The 10,636-nt window shown below is 39.5% G+C and overlaps 1 pseudogene; it reads right to left on the reverse strand.

Annotated features, from left to right (window-relative positions):
- Positions 1 to 416: 416 nt before the first annotated feature.
- LOC127214418 (olfactory receptor 14J1-like) lies at positions 417 to 9,204 on the reverse strand (annotated as a pseudogene).
- Positions 9,205 to 10,636: the final 1,432 nt, after the last annotated feature.

The following is a 10,636-nucleotide window of genomic DNA, read 5'->3' on the forward strand; positions in this document are numbered from 1 at the left end:
AATAAAAGGAAACTTTGAAATATGTGATAAATATTTTAAAATTATGACACATTCGGTTGAGTACCAGTAAATATAACTATTCATCTTGCTTCTTTTTATTATAGTATGACCATAAACATGTTGTCAAAACACATATTAGGATTGTTGGCAAGTTCATAGGTTTATCCATGTGTCAACTGGTACAGTTAGGAAGAACTTGGTCTATGTTACCAGATTTTAACCATACTTTGTAGTAACTTGAAAGAACAGTGAAAATAATGGCATAGGTTAAATGAATAACATCAACTGTTACTATGCAAAAGACATATCTAGAAAATATCTTGTCCTTAATACTACATAACATTCAAAATACTAAAAACATTCTTTGTGTCTAGTTTTACCAGTCACTAACACAAGATCAAAAATGATTTTCCCAATCAATTCCTTATAGCTCCCTTCAAGGACTCATTCACCAGACTGTCGATGAGTGTTTGAGGTAGTACTGTGTAAAAGATAGAGAACAACAAATCTAAAACAATTGGAGAGTCTGAAACTGTGTTTAGATATGCACAATAGCCTATTGAAAGAAACAATGAGACAACAAAAATGTGGGGCAGGCCAGTAGAGAAGACCTTAGGCCAGCCTTCATCAGAGAGCATCCTGAAAACTGTGGAGAATATATGTACAAAAGAGAAGACAATCCCAGTGAGGCAGGCAAAGCCCATAGCAGATAGGAAAACAATTGCTGCCATAACTTCAAGGTAATTGTTAGAACAGGAGAACTTGAGCAACTGAGGAACATCACAGAAGAATTAGTGGGTTATTTTGGCCCTGGCAGAATCTGATAGAGAATGTAGTCGCTATGTAAAAGTTTCTGAGATACCTCCACTTATCCACAATTATGCCACATTCACTTTCTGTGAATAATGATGACCTCATAGTGCAGGGGGAGGCAGATGGCTACAAAACCATCATATGACATAACTGTGAGAATGGTCATCTCACTCTAAGCAAAATCTGTGAATAGAAAACCTGCAGAATGCAATGCATATATGAAATGTGTCTACTGTCTTCCAGGGAATTGTCAATATACTGGGGAACTATGACAGAGAGGGATGAGATTTGCAGGAAGGAAAGGTGTGTTAAAGCTATCAATAAAAATAATAATAGGCATAGAAGAAGGTGAAGAAGCACAGCTCAAAGGTGCTGAAAACATATTCAACAAAATTATTGACGAAAACTTTCCCAATCTGAGGAAGGACATACCTATCAAAGTACAAGAAGAACACCAAATGGACTAGAACAAGAAAAAAGACCTCTTGCCACATAAATATCAAAACACCTAACATAGAATAAAGAAAGAATATTAAAGAGCAATGAGGGAAATTGGCCAAGAAACATATAAAAGCAATCTAACATAAATACACATGAATTCTCCATGGGTAGTAGAAGGTCCTGGATAGGGTAAGAGTCCACATATGCCAGACTACTATACCCAGAAAAACTCTCAATGGATAAAACAAGATATTCAATGACAAGGCCAGGTATTCAAAATACATATCCACAAATTCAGCCCTATAAAACATTCTGGAAAGAAAACTCCAAACCAAGGAAGTTAATTACACTCACAACGACATAGGCAATAAATAATCCCACTTCACCAGAACCCAAAAGAAAAAGTAGGAGAAATATACTCACAATACCACAGCCAAAATCAAATATAAAACAAACAAGAATTAATAATCAATGTTTCTTTCTTTCAACATTAATGGCCTTAACTCACCTATAAAAAGACACAGGCTAACAGTATGGAAATGAAGACAGAATACCACCTTCAGCTGCATACAAGAAACACATCTAAGCATCAAAAACATACATTACCTCAGGGTAAATGGTTGGGAAAAGATCTTCCAATCAAATGGACCCAAGAAGGAGGCAGGTTTAGCTATCCTAATATCTAACAAGTTAGATTTGAAACCATATAAACAAACTAAAAAAGAAAAATTACATGAGCATCTCACTAGATGCTTAAAAAAAGCTTTGAAAAAAGCCAACACCTTTTCATGATAAGGATCTTGGCGAGATAAGGGATAACAGGAACATACCTAAACATAATAAAAGCAATATACAGTAAATAAATAGCCAACATCAAACAGAATGGAGAGAAGCTTAAGGTGATTCCTCTAAAATCAGGAACAAGACAAGGCTGCCCACTCTATCTATATCTCTTCAATATTGTACCTGAAGTCCTAGACTTCAGGTTGTCCTAAGACAACTAAAGGAGATCAAGGAGATACAAATTGGAAAGAAAGAAGTCAAACTGTCATTTGCAGATGATATGACAGTTTACATAAGCCACACACACACACACACACACACACACACACACACACACACACAATTCTACAAGTAACTCCTACAGCTCAAAAACACATTCAGCATCTTAACAGGATACAAGATTAACTTAAAAAAAAAAAAAACCAATAGCCCTACTATATACAGATAACAAAGGGGCTGAGAAAGAAATCAGCCAAACATCACCCTTTACAATAGCCAGAAACAACATGAAGTATCTTGAGGTAATGCTTACCAACAAGTGAAAGACCTACCTTGCAAAAAAAAAAAAAAATTCATGTCTTTAAAGAAAGAAATTAGAGAAGATACCAAAAAAAAAAAAAAAATGGAAAGATCTCCCATGCTCTTGGATAGGTAGGATAAACATAGTAAAAATGGCAATCTTGACAAAAGCAATCAATACAATCCCCATCAAAACCCCAGCACAATTCTTCAATTACCTTGAAAGGATAATATGGAAAAACAAATGACCCAGGATAGCCAAAACAACCCTGCATAATAAAGAAACTTTAGGAGGCATCACCATCCCAAAATTCAAGCTCTACCATAGAGCTATAGTCCCAAAAACAGCTTGGTATTGGCACAAAAATAGACACTTAGACCAATGGAATCAAACTGAAAATCCCAATATTAACACACACACCTACGAACATTTGATTTATGACAAAACAGCTAAAAGTATACAATGGGAGGACGAAAGTATCTTCAACAAATGGTGCTGGCACAACTGGATGATGGCGTGTAGAAGACTGCAGATAGGCCTATGTCCATTGCCATGGATCAAAGACCTTAACCTAAATCCAGCCACACTGAACCTTTCAGAAGAGAAAGTGGGAGATACCCTTGAACAAATTGGTACAGGAGACCACTTTCTGAACATCACACCAGGAGCACAGACACTGAGATCAACAATTATTAAATGTAACCTCTTCAAACTGAGAAGTTTCCATAAGGAAAAGGATCAGTCATCAAGACCAAATGGCAGCCCACAGACTGGAACAAGATCTTCACCAAAACAACAAATAACCCTTTTACAAAGTGGGGTAAAGATTAGAGAATTTTCAATAGAGGAATCCAAAATGGCCGAAAGACACTTAAGAAAGTGCTCAATATCCTTAGTCATCAGGGAAATGCAAATTAAAAAAAAACTCTGAGATACCATCTTACTCCTGTCAGAATGGCTAAAATTAGGAACACCAATGACACTTTATGCTGGAGAGGATGTGGAAATGGAAATACTTCTCCAATGCTGGTGAGAGTGAAAACTTGTACAGGCAATTTGGACATCAGATGGCAGCTCCTCAGGATAATGTGAATCCAGCAATTCTGCTCTTAAGCTTATACCCAAATGACCCACATCCATGCAACAAAGACATCTGTTCAACTATGTTCATAGCAGCATTATTTGTAATAGCAAGAAGCTGGAAACAACCTAGATTCCCCTCAATTGAAGAATGGATAAAGAAAATGTGGTACAGTTGCACAATGGTATACTACGCAGAGAAAATGAATGGAATATTGAAATTCACAAGCAAATGGATGGAACTTGAAGAAACCATCCTGAGTGAGGTAACCATGTCACAAAAAGAGGTACATGGTATGTACTCTCCTAAATGGATTTTAGACATAGAGCAAAGGATTACCAGCCTATAATTCACACCTCCATAGAAACTAGGATACAAGGAGGAACCTAAGTGATTCATACCAAGTCCCTCACTGAAGGGGAAAGGAACAAGACCTCCTGAGCTTAATGGTAGTGGGGGGGTAGGCAGTGAGTAGAGAGAGAGTTAGGAGAAATAGAAAGGGAGGAGAGGAGAACATGTGGGACTAGAAAGATTGAATCAGGGGACAAATAGATGAGAGCAAAATAAGAGGGAGTCATTATAGGTTTGAATAGAAAACTGACTCTAGAGAAATGTCCATAGACCTACAAGGATGACCCCAACTAACAGTCTGAGCAACAGTAGAGAGGCTTCCTTAAATGCTCTTCCCTGATAATGAGATTGATAACTAACTTAAGCCCTCATCTAGTAGCTGATGGGAGCAGAAGCAGATACCCACAGCTAAACTCTGAGACAACCTCCTTGAATCCCATTGCAGAGAGGGAGAAGTGATAAGAAAATTGGTCAAGACAAGGCTACAGAAACCCACAGAGACAGCTGACTGGGATCCACTGACTGATAGATTGGAAACCAGCATTGTACAGCCTCAGACCCCCAGAGCATGGGTGTCAGTCAGAAGGGCTGGGCAGTCTAGGGACCTCTGACAGTGGAACCTGGTGCATGAAAGGACTTTGGGAGCACATTCCCCATAGGGAAAACCCCTTAGCCTGGAGGCAGGATGGTTGATCTAGACCCTACTCCAAATAAATTGAACAGGTTTTGATGGTCTCTCCTGGAAGGCATCACCCTCCCTGTGGAGTGTTGGCAGGGGGGGTGGATGGGAGAGAGGGAGGGAGAAAGGAAGGAGAGAGAACTGGCATTGATATTTAAAATAAGAAAATAAATATACATTGGTTTCTTACAGAGAACTTGGTCAGGGCCCCAGGGAAGTAGGGCCTCTATTTGGACTTGCTGTCGTTCCTGTGTTTCTTTCTTGTTTAACCAAATTGTGTCATCATTCAAGCAGATGAGTGTGTGCTTTAGAAGGCACCAATTAAAAAATAAAACAGTGTTTGTCAAAGTGAAAAAAAAGACTGAAAGTCATTTTTACATCTAATCTGTGATATTTTTCTGGCAAGTCTAGAATGTAGACAGAGTCAAATAGATCCTTTGGGTTTGAGGAATTTTTGAACAACCTCTCACAATAGCAAATTATTTCTTTCATAATTTCCTTTAGAAATTCAGACTCTTGTCATAACATAAATATGCAAATCATATTTCAATATACTTTAAGAAAACTAAAATCCCAATTTGTAATATTTTAATTTACTCTCAATAGCACATGGCCTCTGAGAATTTTCCTGTTGAAAAATGAACATTAATATTATACACACATTTATTAGTAAAAGAAAGCATATATTGTTTATGTGGAAAGGCCATGTTCCCACCTAATAAAAAGCATATTTTGTGAGAAATGTTGTGATAAAAGCTTTGCAGTACTTAAGATCACTTTTCAAATTAATATATTTCAGATAAATATATTACTTGAAGAAATAGATTTTCCTCCTGTATAGTAATGAGCCGGAAAGGTTTAATGATGGGAGATGTCATTCTGTAAATATGTTTCTCGTATTGGTTAATGAATAAAGCACTGTTTGCCAATATGAAATCCAGATAGGCGGGACTAGGGGGAGAGAGGAAGTACTAAGGAGGCGTCAAGATGAAGGATGGAGAGAGAACACCAGCCCTTCTTTCTGGTAAGATAAGATCATGTGGAAATAGTTAGATTAATAGAAATGGGTTAATATTTAAGACAGAGCTAGCTGATAAGAAACTAGTAACTGACCAACAGCTTTATATCTAATATAATGTCTCTGTGTGTTATTTGGGGCTGGCACAGCTTGGGGACCAGGCTGGCGGGAAACTACTCATAACAAAATGGTGCCAGACATGAACCTGAGAACGTCCACATAAAACTTGACAAAAGCTTTAAAGGGATTTCAGAAACAATAGAACATAGATGAGCAAAGCTTCTTGGTAGCAGCATTTTTTTGATTGTACTCTGTTTTTCTAGAGACAAGCAGAGACTTCTGCAGATCCTTCAAGGGAGATTTCCTGACTCAGCATAAGTAGCAAAAAAACTGCAAGGCTTTTAAGGAGCTCTGCTAACAACTTACTGGTGTGTATGAGAGCTGGCAATGGCAGTGACCACATCTCCAAGCCGGCAACATGTTGGTGCCTGGCAGTGCAGACCAAGGCAGTGAGCACAGTTCTCAGTTCTGCTGGTAAAAGTACCCACCACCATCTTGGATAGACTGCAGGTAATATAGCTGTGGCTTTCATTTTAGGAATGTTGTTTAGCCAATAAAAGATTCGTGGCCACAAAAAGATAAAGAGAGTGAGATAAACAACTAACTTATCCATGGAGCCCTCAACTAATGTTTGTTGGAAACAGGAGCAAACATCCATACATAAACACTGAGTCGAACTAGAACCCAGATGCAGATGGAGAGGACAAGAACAGGTGGCAGAAACACATAGAGACAGCTTACTTGAACAAGGAGGAGCTAATGGGCCACCAGACTGATAGCTGGGAAGCCAGCATGGGACTGACTCAGGCCCCCCTGAATATGGGTCTCAGCCAGAAGGATTGAGCAGTCTAAGGGACCTCACACACTGGAGCCAGGATGTATCCCTGGTGCACAAAAGGACCTTGGTTAACACATCCCCCATGGAGGGATAACTGCCTTAATCTAGAGAGAAGCCCTAGTCCCTACTTCACATGACCTGTCAGATCTACATGACCCCAACTGGATGGCATTCCCTACATATGGAATTGGGGTGGGGGGATGGGAGGGGAGGATGGTTAGGTGCATGTGAGAAGACAGAGAGGGTAAAAGGGACAGAGGGAGAGAAGGAGGCAGGAATGGAGGGAGGGAAGGAGGGAGTACTGGGATCGACATGTAAAATAATAAATTAAATTTAAAAAAAATGCTTCGACTCCAAAATTTAAGTTCAAGGACAAGTTACTGGGGAAAAGGATTTCTATTTTTGTTTCCACAGAAAATGAAAAGATGTGGATTCGTTCCAGACTAATGTGGTTTGATCAAGCCAGACCACCTGAAACATAGTACCTGGTGATCCTACATTCAAAACAGCCAGACAAAGCAGCCTTACAGACTACAGCCAGGATTTCTGCATCTTCTTAGAATCCCCCATGACAGCGCCCCTTATCAGCAGGAAGTAGTTTGGAAAGAACGATGCCCAAATTCCCAAATATTGTCTATAAATGTTTTTTTTTTCATTTAAATGGACTTGGTTATATAAAATAAATAAATAAATAAATGAATGAATGAATGAATGAATGAATGAATGAATAAAAGTAAAGATTTACAGTAATGACAAATTCAGATTAAGAAACCCCTCTAAAGGTTTACAAAGTGTTTTAAAATATACATAGACTTGGGATAGAAAGAGAAACAGGATAAAGCGGTTTTAAAAAGAAAAAAAGAAGTTGAGTAACTGGGTGTAGTAGCGGCACACCCCTTTAATTGCAGCACTCAGGAGACAGAGGCAAGTGGATCTCTGTGATTTCAAAGTAAACCTGGTTTACAGAGTTAATTCCAGGACAGATAAAAGTTACACAGAGAAACCCTGTCTCAAAAAAAAAAATGAAAAAAAAAATAGAAGTAGAAGAAATAGAGTAATAAAAAAGCCATGAAAAGATGGAAAGCACAGAAAGAATCTGGATACTGTACGGTATTATATTTTCTTTGTATCGTTTGCTGAGAAAATAACAACTGTTAAAAGAAATGCTGCTGGATTAATTCAATTTATATATTTTAAAAATGTTTTGACTCCAAAATTTAAGTTCAAGGACAGATTACTGGGGAAAAGGATTACTATTTTTGTTTCCATAGAAAATGAAAAGCTGTCGATTCCTTCCAGACTAACATGGTTTGATCAAGCAAGACCCCTCTGAAGATATGTTCATTGGACAATACAGCCTTGAAGACCACTACAACCAGGATTTCTGCATCTTCTTACGATCCCTATAACAGCAGGCCCTACCAGCAGGAAGCAGTTTGGAAAGAACAACACTCAAATTCCCAAATATTGTATTGTTTATAAATTTTTGTTTTCATTTATATGGGTTTGATTATAAATGGTTAATGACCACAACCAATCTTTTTAAAGATAAAAATGGTATAGATATGAATATTGTTTTGGAATGGATTTTCATTTATTGATACAAATTTAAGGTCAATTTTGTGATAAGTATATTTCTCCTCTTCCTTAGGACTTGTGTTTATACAGCTCATTTAAAAATGTAATGTATAATTTAGTACAAATTTTAGATAGTTACCTATAATAGTCAAAACTTACAGCTAGGTGAGTTAGATTTTCTAGATATGTAGAGGTGTATTTAAGATGAATGGGCATTGATCCGCCTACCTCTGCGGGTCCACTATGAGTTCCTGCGGGCAAGATCCTTGACTCCCAAATCCTGGGCTCTGACAAAGAACGAGATCTCAGCTGGAGAGTGCCAGTTTCCAGTGAGATCTGTCAATCCTGCAAAACCTTGTCAAGTTCCAGCTCAGCCCTTTTCCTCTTCTGCTGGCTATTGGCCAGAGGTGAGTCTGGGCCCAATCCGGACTGCCTGTCCCCTACAACCTCTTTTCCCCCCGTCGCCCGCCCGAACTCCCTGGGTTGGCCCCTGATCCTGCTGCTCCTATCTCAGGTCCCCATTGAGAGCACCCTTGGAGATCTGCTACACCCCCACCCATCACCACCGCCAGCCTACCCCCCATACCCTGTGCCCTACCCCACCCACGGTCCTGCCGCTCTGGTTGAGCACTGGGACAGAGGGTGGGGCCAACAGTCCACCCTACTTCGGAGTCTTCTCTGAGCAACTCTGAACAAAGGAGACCTGACTATCCACGCAGGACCACCCGTAATTTCGAACAGCGTGGTCTCTGACCCCGCCTCCAGTCCTCTGCTGGAGTCCCGGGCCCCTCCCAAAGATCCACCTAGCTCTGCTCTGCGGGTCCACTCTGAGTTCCTGTGGGCAAGATCCTTGACCCCCAAATCCTGGCCTCTGCCAAAGAACCAGGTCTCAGCTGGAGAGCTTCAGTTTCCAGTGAGATCCAACTATCCTGCAAAACCTTCTCAAGTTCCAGCTCAGCCCTTGCCCTCTTCTGCCAGATATTGGCCAGAGCTATTGGCCAGAGCTATTGTCCAGAGGAACACTGTGAGTACCTGCTGGCATCTTCTTCTGGATCCTCATCCTTGACCCCATCCGTGGATCCCTATCTATGGAGAAACCTCCTAGAGAGCTTGGACCACACAGAGCTACAGATATTGAATCTCAGACCCACATAAGCCCAACGGGGAAGTACCATAGAGAGAGGAGGAGACCACACCAACACCTACTGGAAGAAGCTATGAGAAGAAGGCAATACAAGAGAACACCTAACAACAGAAACACAAACATGACACCACCAGAATCTAGGGAATCTACACCAACTAGAATGGAACACAACAACAAAGCAGAGGAATCAGAAGGGTACGACTTAAAAATTACCATCATAAAAATGATAGAGGCCCTCAAAGAAGATGTGAGAAAATCCCTTAAAGTAATGGAGGAAAAAACAAAAAAAAAGTGGAAGAAATGAACAAATTCCTTAAGGAAAGTACAGAAAGCCAAGAAAAAACAATTAAGCAGGTGAAGGAAACAGTTCAAGACTTGAAAACTGAAATAGAGAAAATAAAGGCAACACAAACTGAAGGAATGCTGGAAATGGCAAAGCTGGGCAAAAAATCGGCAACTACGGACACAAGCATAACCAATAGAATTCAAGAGATGGAAGAGAGAATCTCAGGCGCAGAAGATAAACTAGAAGAAATAGATTCATCGACCAAAGAAAATCATAAATCCAACAAATCCTTAACACAAAACATCCAGGAAATGTGGGACACCATGAAAAGGCCAAACCTAAGAATAATAGGCATAGAGGAAGGTGAGGAAGCCTAGCTCAAAGGTGCTGAAAACAAATTCAACAAAATCATCAAGGAAAACTTTCCAAATCTGAACAAGGACATGCCCATGAAAATACAAGAAGCATACCGAACCCCAAATAGGCTGGACAAAAGAAAAACGACCCCTCGACATATAATAATCAAAACACCTAGCATACAGAATAAAGAAAGAATATTAAGAGCAGCGAAGGAAAAAGGACAGGTAACACATAAAGGCAGACCTATCAAAATTACACCTGACTTCTCCATGGAAACCCTCAAGGCCAGAAGGTCCTGGAAAGATGTTCTAAAAGTATTAAGAGAACATGGATGCCAGCCTAGGCTACTATATCCAGCAAAACTCTCAATCACTATAGATGGAGAAAACAAGATATTTAATGACAAAACCAGATTTTCCCAATACGTATCTATAAATCCAGCCCTACAGAAAGAATTGGAAGGAAAACTCCAACCCAAGGAATGTAACTATGCCCACAAAAATGTAGGCAACAGATAATCCAACTACACCAGAAATCAAGGGTGAAGCAGAACTAATATATTAACAATACCACTGCCAACAAAAAACCTAAATCAAACAAGCATCAACAATCAATGGTCCTTACTCACTATCAACATTAATGGTCTTAACTCACCTATAAAAAGACACAGGCAAACAGAATGGA

The sequence above is a fragment of the Phodopus roborovskii genome, unplaced genomic scaffold (genome assembly GCF_943737965.1).
Source record: "Phodopus roborovskii unplaced genomic scaffold, PHOROB, whole genome shotgun sequence".
Classification (NCBI taxonomy): Eukaryota; Metazoa; Chordata; class Mammalia; order Rodentia; family Cricetidae; genus Phodopus; species Phodopus roborovskii.